The 12,183-nt window shown below is 44.7% G+C and overlaps 1 pseudogene; it reads right to left on the bottom strand.

Annotated features, from left to right (window-relative positions):
• Positions 1-6,319, bottom strand: part of LOC141051084 (uncharacterized) — a 30,674-nt pseudogene extending 24,355 nt beyond the window's left edge.
• Positions 6,320-12,183: the final 5,864 nt, after the last annotated feature.

The raw sequence follows: 12,183 nt of genomic DNA, 5'->3' as shown, positions 1-12,183 counted from the left end.
TTATCTACTGTCGGCGGTTTTGTGCCCCCCGGGACCCCCTCATACCTTATAACGCGGGGATCCCGGTGCACAATGGATGCTGGGACCCCCGACGTCATCGAGACCTGATTGGTTCAGGTCCTGATGACGTCGCGTCACAGCAGCCAATGAGAGAGCTCGCTGGGAAAGCTGCTTGTTTCCCGGCGATCTCCCTCATTATAACGTGACTTCTCCTCTGAGCTCATGCTGACAGATGAGCAGAGGTGAAGCAGCGTTACAGTGTGACTAGATCGCTGCCTGGCACAGCTGATCGCTGCCTGGCACAGCTGTGTCAGGCAGCGATCTTGTCACACAGTAACGCTGCTTCACCTCTGCTCATCTGTCAGTGTGAGATCAGAGGAGAAGTGGCGTTACTATGTGCCGGGCAGCGATCTTGTCACATAGTAACGCTGCTTCTCCTCTGATCATCTGCCAGTGTGAGATCAGAGGAGAAGTGGCGTTACTATGAGTCAAAAATACAAAAAATAAAAAACACAAAAATAAAAAAAAAAAGTAAAGAAAAAAAAAGCAGGTAGGCAGGCTAGGGCTAGGTCTAGGGTTAGGGCTAGGGCTAGGGTAAGGGGTGTGTTGGGGTTAGGGTTGGAATTTGAATTGGGGGTTTCCACTGTTTAGGTACATCAGGGGCTCTGTAAATGCAATATGACGCCCGCAGACCATTCCATCAAAGTCTGCATTCCAGAACGTCACTACTTCCCTTCCGAGCCCCACCGTGTGCCCAAACAGTGGTCCCCCCCCACATGTGGGGTACCAGCGTACTCAGGACAAATTGGACAACAACTCTTAGGGTCCAATTTCTCCTGTTACCCTTGCGAAAATAAAAATTGGGAGCTAAAAGATCATTTTTGTGGAAAAAAAATGATTTTTTTATTTTCACGGCTCTACATTATAAACTTTAGTGAAACACTTGGGGGTTCAAAGTGCTCACCACACATCTAGATAAGTTCCTTGGGGGAGTCTAGTTTCCAAAAAGGGGTCACTTGTGGAGGATTTCCACTGTTTAGGCACATCAGGGGCTCTGCAAATGCGACATGACACCCGCAGACCATTCCATCAAAGTCTGCATTCCAAAACGTCACTACTTCCCTTCCGATCCCCACCGTGTGCCCAAACAGTAGTTTTCTTCCACATATGGGGTACCAGTGTACTCAGGACAAATTGGACAACAACTTTTGGGGTCCAATTTCTCCTGTTACCCTTGTGAAAATAAAAAATTGGGGGCTAAAAGATCATGTTTGTGGAACAAAAATGATTTTTTATTTTCATGGCTCTACGTTATAAACTTCTGTGAAGCACTTGGGGGTTCAAAGTGCTCACGACACATCTAGATAAGTTCTTTAAGGGGTCTAGTTTCCAAAATGGGGTCACTTGTGGGGGTTTCCACTGTTTTGGCACATTAGGGGGCTCTCCAAATGCGACATGGCATCCGATCTCAATTCCAGCCAATTCTGCATTGAAAAAGTCAAACGGCACTCCTTCCTTTCTGAGCTCTGCCGTGTGCTCAAACAGTGGTTTAGCCCCACATACGGGGTATCGGCGTATTTGGGAGAAATTGCACAAAAAATTTTGTGGTTCATTTTCTGTTTTTACACTTGTGAAAATAAAAAAAAAAATGCTTCTGAAGTAAAATGTTTGTGAAAAAAAGTTAAATGTTTATTTTTTCCTTCCACATTCCATTCATTCATGTGAAACACCTGAAGGGTTAATAAACTTCTTGAATGTGGTTTTGAGTACATTGAGGGGTGCAGTTTTTAGAATGGTGTCACTTTTGGGTATTTTCTGTCATATTGACCCCCCAAACTCACTTCAAATGTGAGGTGGTCCCTAAAAAAAATGGTGTTGTAAATTTTGTTGTAAAAATGAGAAATCGCTGGTCAAATTTTAACCCTTATAACTTCCTAAAAAAAAATGTTTCCAAAATTGTGCAGATGTAAAGTAGACATGTGGGAAATGTTATTTATTAACTATTTTGTGCAATATCACGCTCTGATTTAAGGGCATAAAAATTAAAAGTTTGAAAATTGCAAAATTTTCAAAATTTTTGCCAAATTTCGATTTTTTTTTTAACATATAAGCACAGTTCATATCTAAGAAATTTTACCACTATCCTGAAGTACAATATGTCATGAGAAAACAATGTCAGAATCAGCAGGATCCGTTGAAGCGTTCTAGAGTTATGGCCTCATAAAGTGACACTGGTCAGAATTGAAAAAATTGGCCTGGTCACGAAGGCAAAAACAGGCTCAGGCGCGAAAGGGTTAAAGGTGGCAGATTTACAGGCCAAAATAAAGACAATTAAAGAGCAGAGCGTACAAGAAAAGGCCCTGAAACAAACGGCTGAGCACAGAGTGGATGACCTGGAGAAAGAAATGTCTGAGCTCAGAGGTCACCTATCAGCGTGTCAAACCATGAACCAGGCCATATTGAAAGATATGGAGGTGCTCAGACAGGCCCAAGAGAAGCATCAGCAGGAGCTTCTCCGGAGAGAGCATGAGCGTCGCTGCCTGGCAGAGAAGCGGGATACAGCTCTTCAGGAGCTCAAGATAGAGAAGGAGGTTAAAGCCCAGCTCCAGAAACACACGGTTGACGGGGAAATCAAACTGTTGCACTCTCAATGAAGGAGAGTGAGCTGGAGAGGCTGACCAGAGAAGGGGCCTCCATGGAGAAAGAAATCCCGCAGAGGAAGGGCCCCGCAGGTGGACACATAAGTGTTGTGAGTTCATTTTCTGGTCTACCAGTCAGGCTCCCTCTGGTGGTAACAGGAGGTAGTGAGGCTGATTTGATCAGTAGAGATCTGCCACCTGATAATGAGGATGACGATTGGACCTCAGGAATCTCAGATTGGATTTAAGACAGCCGACGCCCTACTCTGGTGCTGGTGATTCCTTCTGCTTGTCAGGTCTTGGTTCTCAGCTCTGGTCCAGTCAGCTCAAGCTAAGTTTCTCTGCTAATGCTCACACTTGATTTTGTTGTTCTATTCAGTTTTTTGTGTGGTCAGCTAGCCCCGGCTGGGGCAATGCTGAATTTCCACTCTTATTTATCTGTATTTGCCAATTTGCTTTTTGTCCCTTATTAGATTGACCTCTTTTTGCTCTGTCTCAGAATATTTCAGAGTGCTGATATAGTGGGAGAAGTCTAGTGACTTCAGGGTTAATTTTGTTATCAGAAGTGTTGGACATTATTTTGTAGGGTTTTGGGCAGATTGCAGACAGTGTCTTTCCTTTCCTCTCCTTTCTAGTTAGTTTGGGCCCCATCGTTTGCTCAGCCTATTTTCCTACCTGTGTTTGTGTTTTCATCTTGTTTCACCGTCGATACATGTGTGGGGGCTGTCTATTCCTTTGGGGTCTGCTCTGGGGCAGTTAGTTTTTCCTTTTCTTGCTTTAGGCTTATTTAGTCCTCCGGCCGTGACGAGGCGTCTAGGTTCATCGTAGGCACGCTCCATGGCTGCTGCTAGTTGTGTGGTTAGGACCAGGGATCTGCAATCTGCATAGTTACCAACCTCTCTGTTTTTTCTGGGCTTAGCATGTTTAGGTTTTTTCCTCCTCGGTGACCCATTCATAACACATAAGGGAGGTCAACGTCTTGGAAAACTGCACTGTCTCTTAGGACAAGGAGGTCCAACAGTATGTAGACTCCGGGTTTGAAATGCATAATAGATACCCGAAGACATGGGAGAAGCGTGTGCTAGTGAGGGTTTGCATGAGGCCTTTAAAAAGGCAGTAAAAGCATCCAGTGTGGACTGGGCCCCAGAAACGAACCAGTTGGTGATACTGGCGGATAGCAAGGTCACAGAGAAGGGGGTGGCTGTCCTGAGGGATATGCATCTGCAGTGTCTCTGCACGAAACAGAGGACATGGTGGGTAATATGAAAGCCACTCGACGTCTGGAGCTTGCGAGGGAAGCTCACAATCGACTGGGCTTGGTGGAAGACATCATTCCGATACCCAGAAATCTGGTGGGGAAAGTCATTGGAAGACTTGGGGAGGTGATGCAAGAGCTTGTGGATAGATCCGGTGTGGTGAGAGTGAAGATTCCACCAGATGGTGAAGTCCGGGTAGCAGATGAAAATGGCATGGTTCCTTTCGTTGTTGGCTCAGTGGAAAGCGTTGGGAACCTCCGCATGCTCCTGGAATATCGAGTGACGTACCTACAAGAGGTAGAGCAGCTGATCCAGAAAAAAATGCAGATTAAGGTACAGCTACAGGAGTTGGAAAGGAAATGGCAACTGCTTCCGGCCCGGGATATGGAAGACGAGGGGCTTCTCTTGAGACGGGCAGTACGTCATCTGAAACAAAGGGGGCTAGAGGGGGCGACTCCTTTGTTAACTCAAGGGCTGAAGCCCAAGGCACACATACTGACCGCTGGGGGTGGGGGTGGCCTAACAAAGAGGTGATGCAGAAAGACGCCCAAACCCGACTGAAACGGTCCTCTCGACTTGCGGGGCAAGGTGACATGGGTGACCGGTCTCGAGGCCCCGGGTGTGTGAAAAATGTTCAACCCCACAAGTTTGAACAGGGGGGAGGGTATGTAATGCAGTGACCCCTGTGACAGCTAGGGGGCACTATGTGGGCTCCCCAGGTCATGCATACAGGCTTTCCCTCTGTGGTGATGCAGAAACAGTGACTGGCAGGGTTGTGAATGGCCGATATATGTCACAGGAATGGATGCTCCCTGAGATTCAACCCGGAGTGTTTTATTATTAGTGCACGTGAGCACTAATATAACGGTTAGGGCACCTGGGTCCGGGTTGCGGGTAGCTATGAGAGATGGGAGGGTCAGGCTACCCATATTACCTCACCTTTGGCTATACCCGTTTTCCTTCAGGACCTACCGTGAGGTCATGCCAGGTGACCAGCCATGTGATCCATACCTCACCTGGGGATGGGGTTACAGCCTACATAATGAAGGTGTGTTTAGCACATGGGAGTGTTGGGAGTCTGGATTGTGCACAGACTTCCATGTGTCCAGGTGGGACTCTGCAGAGTTGTCTGTAACCTGAGCAGTAGAAGGCCTCCTGTGCGTGTGGCTCCAGGACAACCCTGCTTGCTGGATATAGCACAGCCTGGGGAAGCAGTGCTGGCTTTCCTGAACCAGAGGAACGAGATCTGTGAGATACCTCCAGAGTGGACAATCGGACAACCGTGAGTGGCACTGACCTCGGTCAGTAAGAGACTGTACTGTCCTATGGAACTGAGTGTTTAACGGACATTGCCCTGGCCTGTGTGTGACAGGGTCTGAGGGAGCAAAGCCTTGTTTATGGACATTATTATTTTATGCTGCTGGACTTAAAGGCTGACTACTCTGTTTGTGCTGCTGGGGATATGGAGCAATAAACCCAGGAGAACTTTTAAGGAAACTGAGTCTTCCTGTATGTTATAGCGCTGCCAAGCAGGCGTTCCCCAATGCACTCAGTGAGCGCTGCCTTACACCATCTACCTGATGATCCTGAGGAACATTGGGATTTTCTTGTTTACAGTCCTGTGGAAGAAGAGGACGGGGACATCTCTCTGGTGTTGTCCTCTCACTAGATAGATCTGGAGGAAACACATACAGGGACTGAATTCATTCTTTACGTACAGATAATTATAGGCCGTGTGTATTTAGTCCTTACCTGGTGGTGTGAGGGGCTGGGGAACCTCCATCATGGTGTCCTTGTACAGATCTTTGTGTTGTTCTAAATACTCCCACTCCTCCATGGAGAAATAGACGGTGATGTCCAGACATCTTATAGGAACCTGACACATACAATGATACCGTCATCCCCCGATCCCTTCATAGTGTTACTGTATAATGTCCCAGCATTCCCAGCAGTGTCACCTCTCCAGTCAGCAGCTCAATCATCTTGTAGGAGAGTTCTAGGATCTTCTGGTCATTGATGTCCTCATGTATCAGGGGGTGAGGTGGAGGCCCCGTGATTGGGCTCAGGGGTCTTCCCCATCCCTCAGACACAGGGTCCTGACAGCGCTCCCTAGAGGTCTTCTTCACTACTGTGTAATCCTGGATATGGAGAGACACATTAATAAATCTCACTACAGACATTTCCAGAGTCCTCACCTCTCCAGTTCTGTCCATCTGTTATTCCCATAGATAAGAATGATGTAATGTGACGTCATCAGAATCTCTCACCTCTCCAGTAATCCGGAAGAGGATCTCTAGGGTGAGGTGTAATATCTTCTCCACCATCTTATCTCTGTCCCTATCCATCCTTGATGGGTCAATCAGCAAAATTCTCTTATATAGAAGATCTCAACTGAGAGTATTCAATATTGCATAAATCTAAATCAGAAGATGAAAAAAATGCAAAATAATAAAAATACAATTTCTGGAAATAATGAGAGGAAACATATAAAGAGATATAAAGAAATTTCTCAATCTTTAAAGACGCATTATAAAGTTATTAACTTACTATTAGCTTTAGTTTGCACTAAAAGGAGGAATTTTATAATTAATTGATTTACTTCTCATCTGCAGTGGCTCTACTGATATACAGTGCCTTGTGAAAGTATTCGGCCCCCTGGAACTTTTCAACCTTTTCCCACATATGCTTCAAACATAAAGATACCAAATGTAAATTTTTGGTGAAGAATCAACAAGTGGGACACAATTGTGAAGTTGAACGAAATTTATTGGTTATTTTAAATTTTTGTGGAAATTAACCCCTTAACGACCAGGGATATTTTTGGTTTTGCATTTTCATTTTTCCCTCCCCTTCTTTCCAGAGCCATAACTTTTTTATTTTTCCGTTTATATGGCCATGTGAGGGCTTATTTTTTGCGGGACGAGTTGTACTTTTAAATGGCACCATTGGTTTTAGCATGTCGTATACTCGAAAACGGGAAAAAAATTCCAAGTGCGGTAAAATTGCCAAAAAAGTGCAATCCCACACTTGTTTTTTGCTTGTTTTTTTTGTTAGGTTCACTAGATGCTAAATCTGACCTGCCATTATGATTCTCCAGGTCATTACAAGTTCATAGACACCAAACATGTCTATGTCCTCTTTTATCTAAGTGGTGAAAAAAAATTGCAAAGTTTGCTTAAAAAAAAAAAAAAAAAAAAAAGAAAAAAAAAAAAAATTTGCGCAATTTTCCGAGACCCGTAGCTTCTCCATTTTTCATGATCTGGGGTCGGGTGAAGGCTTATTTTTTCCGTCCCGGACTGATGTTTTTAATGATACCACTTTTGTGCAGATACGTTCTTTTGATCGCCCGTTATTGCATTTTAATGCAATGTCTTGGTAACCAAAAAAACGTAATTCTGGCGTTTTGAATTTTTTTCTCGCTACGCCGTTTAGCGATCGGGTTAATGCTTTTTTTTATTGATAGATCGGGCGATTCTGAACGCGGCAATACCTAATATGTGTATGTGGGATTTTTTTTTTACTGTTTTATTTTGATTGGGGCGAAAGGGGGGTGATTTGAACTTTTATGTTTTTTAATTTTTTTTTATTTTTAAACATTTTTTTTTTTTTACTTTTGGCATGCTTCAATAGCCTCCATAGTAGGCTAGAAGCTTGCGCAACCCGATCGGCTCTGCTACATATGGGCGATGAGCAGATCGCCCATATGTAGCAGATTTACTGCTGTGCTTTCAGCGCCGACCACCGGGTGGCGCTGAAAGCCTTATGCCTGGAACAACCATAGAGGTCTCATAGAGACCTCTGGTTGTCCAGGCAACGTGACGCCGACCCCCGATCACGTGACGGGGGTCGGCGATGACGTCATTTCCGGCCCGGCGGCCGGAAATGCTATTTAAATGCCCGCTGTCAGCTTTGACAGCGGCATTTAACTAGTTAATAGGTGCGGGCGGACGGCGATTCCGCTCGCGCCTATTGCGGGCACATGTCAGCGGTTCATAACAGCTGACATGTCCCGGCTTTGATGCGGGCTCAGCGCCGGAGCCCTCATCAAAGCAGGGGAAATGTCCGATGACGGACTGTGTCCGTCGTTGGACATTAAGGGGTTAAAGAACTGAAAAGTGGGGCGTGCAATAGATTGTAAACACCTTGGGCAATCAGAGTTGGACTTGTAAAGTGGGGAAAATAAGTATTTAATACACTGCCGATTTTGAAAGTTTTCCCACCTACAAAGAATGGAGGTCTGTAATATTTATCGTAAGTATACTTCAACTGTGAGACAGAATCTAAAAATAAGAGCCAGAAAATTATATTGTATGATTATAAATAATTGCTGCCATCCAGCAAGAATTCTGGCTCTCACGGACCTGTTAGTTTTTCTTTAAAAAATCCTCTTACTCTGCACTCATTACCTGTATTAATTGCACCTGTTTGAACTTGTTACCTGTATAAAAGAACCCTGGCCACACAATCAATCACACTCCAACCTCTCCAACATGGCCAAGACCAAAGAGCTGTTTTTCAACGCATCTGCTGCCCCATTGTAATGTCCAGGGAGGAGGGGGCGGAGTTTCGGCCACGCATGCGCGGTCGAAAATGGAGGACACGACGCACAAAAAAAGTTACATGTAACGTTTTTGTGTGCATCGCAGCCGCCAAAACACGACGCATCTGTCACACGATGGATGCGACGTGTGGCCATACGTCGCAATGCGTCGCTAATGCAAGTCTATGGAGAAAAAACGCATCCTGCGGGCAACTTTGCAGGATGCATTTTTTCTCCTAAACAACGCATTGCGATGTACGTCACACGATGCTAGTGCGAAAGTAGCCTTAGTAACATACCACACCACCATGGCTTAAAATCCTGCAGGGCACGCAAAGTCCCCCGGCGCACCCCAGCACATGACCAGGCCAATTTGAAGTCAATTTGAAGCCAATGACCATCTGGATGATCCAGATGAGGCAGGAGAGAAGGTCATGTGCTCAGGTGAGATCAAAATAGAACTTCTCTTGGTATCAATTCCACTTGCCATGTTTGAAGGAAGAAGAAGAAGGCTGAGTACAACTCCAAGAACACCGTCCCAACCATGAAGCATGGTGGGGGGAAGCATCATACTTTGGGGTGATTTTCTGCCAAGGGGACAGGATGACTGCACTGTATTGAAGGGAGGATTTATGACACATATTGCAAGATTTTAGCCAATAACCTCCTTACATCAGTAGAAGCATTGAAATGGGTTATGGCTGGGTCTTCCAGAAACACACATCCAGGGCAGCTAAGGAGTGAAAATGTGCAGCTGTTTGCTAGCTTGTTCTACCTTGTAACTAACTCACCACGGTCTCATATGAGACAGAAAAGTTTTTTTTTTCCAGAAATAATCCTCTTTAAAAAGCTGCCAGAACAACATGGTAAATGAGATGTTGTAATCTTTTGCTAGCCATGTCTGATGTTGAATATGTAATTATGAAGCTTTTTGAGAGCGATGTGGATAAATGTTAATCTCTGTTTTAAAGAGTATTCTATGTTACATTATGTTACATTACATTTGTATTATTCAACAATATTGAAAAGCATAGTGTCAACTTTGTATGTTACAATAGCACACATATCTCACACATTTATTGCTTAAAGGGAATCTGTCACCTATTTTTTGGCCTATGAGATGCGGCCACTGCCATCAGGGGCTCATCTACAGTATTCTGTAATGCTGTAGATTGGATTACATTGGGGGCTCATCTACAGCATTACAGAATGCTGCAGATAAGCCCCTGATGGCGGTGGCCGCATCTCATAGGCCAAAAAATAGGTGACAGATTCCCTTTAAGGTATTTCAACAAGGTATTTCAATTTTCAATTAGCGGCTAGTGCATGAAATATTCCTTTATCATGTTGCCTTTTAAGAATGTTTTCCATTTTATGCGAGGCATTCATATTCATTCACTCAGATCTGCCTCTCTGGCCCAGACGTCACCTCTCTGCTGTCCAGAATACCTTCTTCATCTCTCGCTTCCTAAAACTCAATGTAGACAAAACCGAACTCATCATCTTTCCTCCATCTCACGTATCTTCCCTACCCAATCTATTATGGTAAATGGCATCAGGATCTCTCCTGCACCTAAAATCCACTGCCTCGGAGTAACTTTAAATTCTGCCCTGTCCTTTAAACCACACATCCAAACTCTTGCCACTTCTTGTCGCCTCCAACTCAAAAATATTTACAGAATCTGTCCCTCCCTCAGCCCTCAATCTACTAAAACTCTTGGGCATGCCCTCATCATCTCCCACCTTGATTACTGCAACACCCTCCTCTGTGGCCTCCCTGCTAACTCTTGCACCACTCCAGTCGGTCCTCAACTCTGCTGACTAATCCACCTCTCTCCTCGCTACTCCCCTGCTTCTCCCCTCTGTAAATCCTTACACTCGCTCCCAAATCCCCAACGAATCCAGTTCAAGCTACTAACACTGACCTACAAAGCCATCCACAACCTTTCCCCTCCCTATATCTCTGAACTAATCTCCCAATATCTTCCCTCAAGTAACCTTCCATCCTTCCAAGACCTCCTACTCTCCTCCACACTTATTCGTTCCTCACACAACCGCCTCCAAGATTTCTCCCGAATATCCCTCATCCTCTGGAATTCCATGCCTCAACACGTCCGATTATCCACCACAGTAGGATCGTTCAGATGGAACCTGAAAACCCACCTCTTCAGGAAAGCTTACAGCCTGCAATAACCATTCTGCTGCCTTACCACCGCCCGAGCTGCTGCCTCACCACCACCACCAGAGCTGCTGCACCCCCGACCTTCTGTCTCTTCCCCATTATCCTGTAGAATGTAAGTCCGCAAGGACAAGGTCCTCTCCCCTCTGTACCAGTCTGTCATCGTAAATTTGTTTACTGTAAATGTTATTTATAACTTTGTATGTAACCCCCCTTCTCACGTACAGCACCATGGAATTAGTGGCGTTATATAAATAATAATAATCATAATTTATAAATGCTTGCATTGCGTTTGGACCTGTTCATAAAGAAAAAATGTAAAAAAAAATTAATAAAAAAAATTATATAATGTTGAAATAAGGAATTAGAAAAATTGCAGTAATTGAAACACCACAATTACATAATTCAAAAAAAAATTTTTTATTTACATTTTATAATATTTTAATTGGAAGAATTCACCTTCGCCTTCATATCCTGGTATATTTATATCATGTCATTATTTAACACACTTTGGGGCTTTTTATTCTGGTGTATGATTTAATTTTTCTTATTTCTACATTTCACTATTGCCTGTGTTTTTCATCAGTTTGGTGTGTGACTTTATATATAACAATTCTTTTCACTTGCACTGTGGAAAAATTCATGGACCCCAATAATTTGCAGTTTTTGTAATGTTATTCCAGTATTTGCCACATCGCTTGCCATACGTAACACCTAATTGTTAGGTGAATTGTGTTTTGCCTTGGAAAAGAATACATAAATGACTGCAAGCTATTTGACCATTAGTCATGAGTTAGGGCCCCGTCACACATAGCGACGCACCAGCGATCCCGACAACGATATGACCTTGTCAGGATCGCTGATGTGTCGCTACATGATTGCTAGTGAGCTGCCAAACAGACAGATCTCACCAGCGATGAGGACCAGCGACGATGCGGGTAACAAGCAAGGGCGTCGCTTAGTTACTTGCTGTGTACCTTAGTTACCAGCGTGCTGGTGCAGGGAGCTGGTAAACAAGGTAAACAGCGGGTTTCTAAGCAGCGCGCGGCACTTAGAAACCCGATGTTTACCTTGGTTACCAGCTCCCTGCACCAGCGCACTGGTAACTAAGGTACACATCGGGTTTCTAAGCGCTGCGTGCCACTTAGAAACCCGACGTTTACCTTAGTTACCAGCGCGCTGATCGCTGGTCTCCCGCCTGTCACACACAGCGATGCGTGCTGGCCAGCGGGAGACCAGAGATCAAAAAAAATGTCCTGGCCATTCCAGGATGATCAGCGATACCCGGCAGGGGGGCCGGTTGCTGGTCAGTGTCACACACAGCGATCTCGCTGGTGAGATCGCTGTTGCGTCACAAATCTTGTGACTTAGCAGCGATCTCGCTATGTGTGACGGGGGCTTAGGACTGCTTAGTTCAGTCGAAACGCGTCAACTGGGTCGTGTTGACCTTGACAAATTTTCTTTTGTACGCACTATATTTTCTTTTGAAAAAGAAAAATCCAGTACTGTTGAGCCGGACTCCAATTTTTTCTATTATCCTCAACTAAGGAGTGGCTCTGTCAGAAGCAT

The sequence above is a fragment of the Dendrobates tinctorius genome, unplaced genomic scaffold (genome assembly GCF_039654945.1).
Source record: "Dendrobates tinctorius isolate UK_male_01 unplaced genomic scaffold, ASM3965494v1 ptg000155l, whole genome shotgun sequence".
In the NCBI taxonomy this organism is placed as follows: Eukaryota; Metazoa; Chordata; class Amphibia; order Anura; family Dendrobatidae; genus Dendrobates; species Dendrobates tinctorius.
The sequence above is the reverse complement of the archived record's forward strand: the minus strand, read 5'-3'. Positions and strand labels throughout refer to the sequence as shown.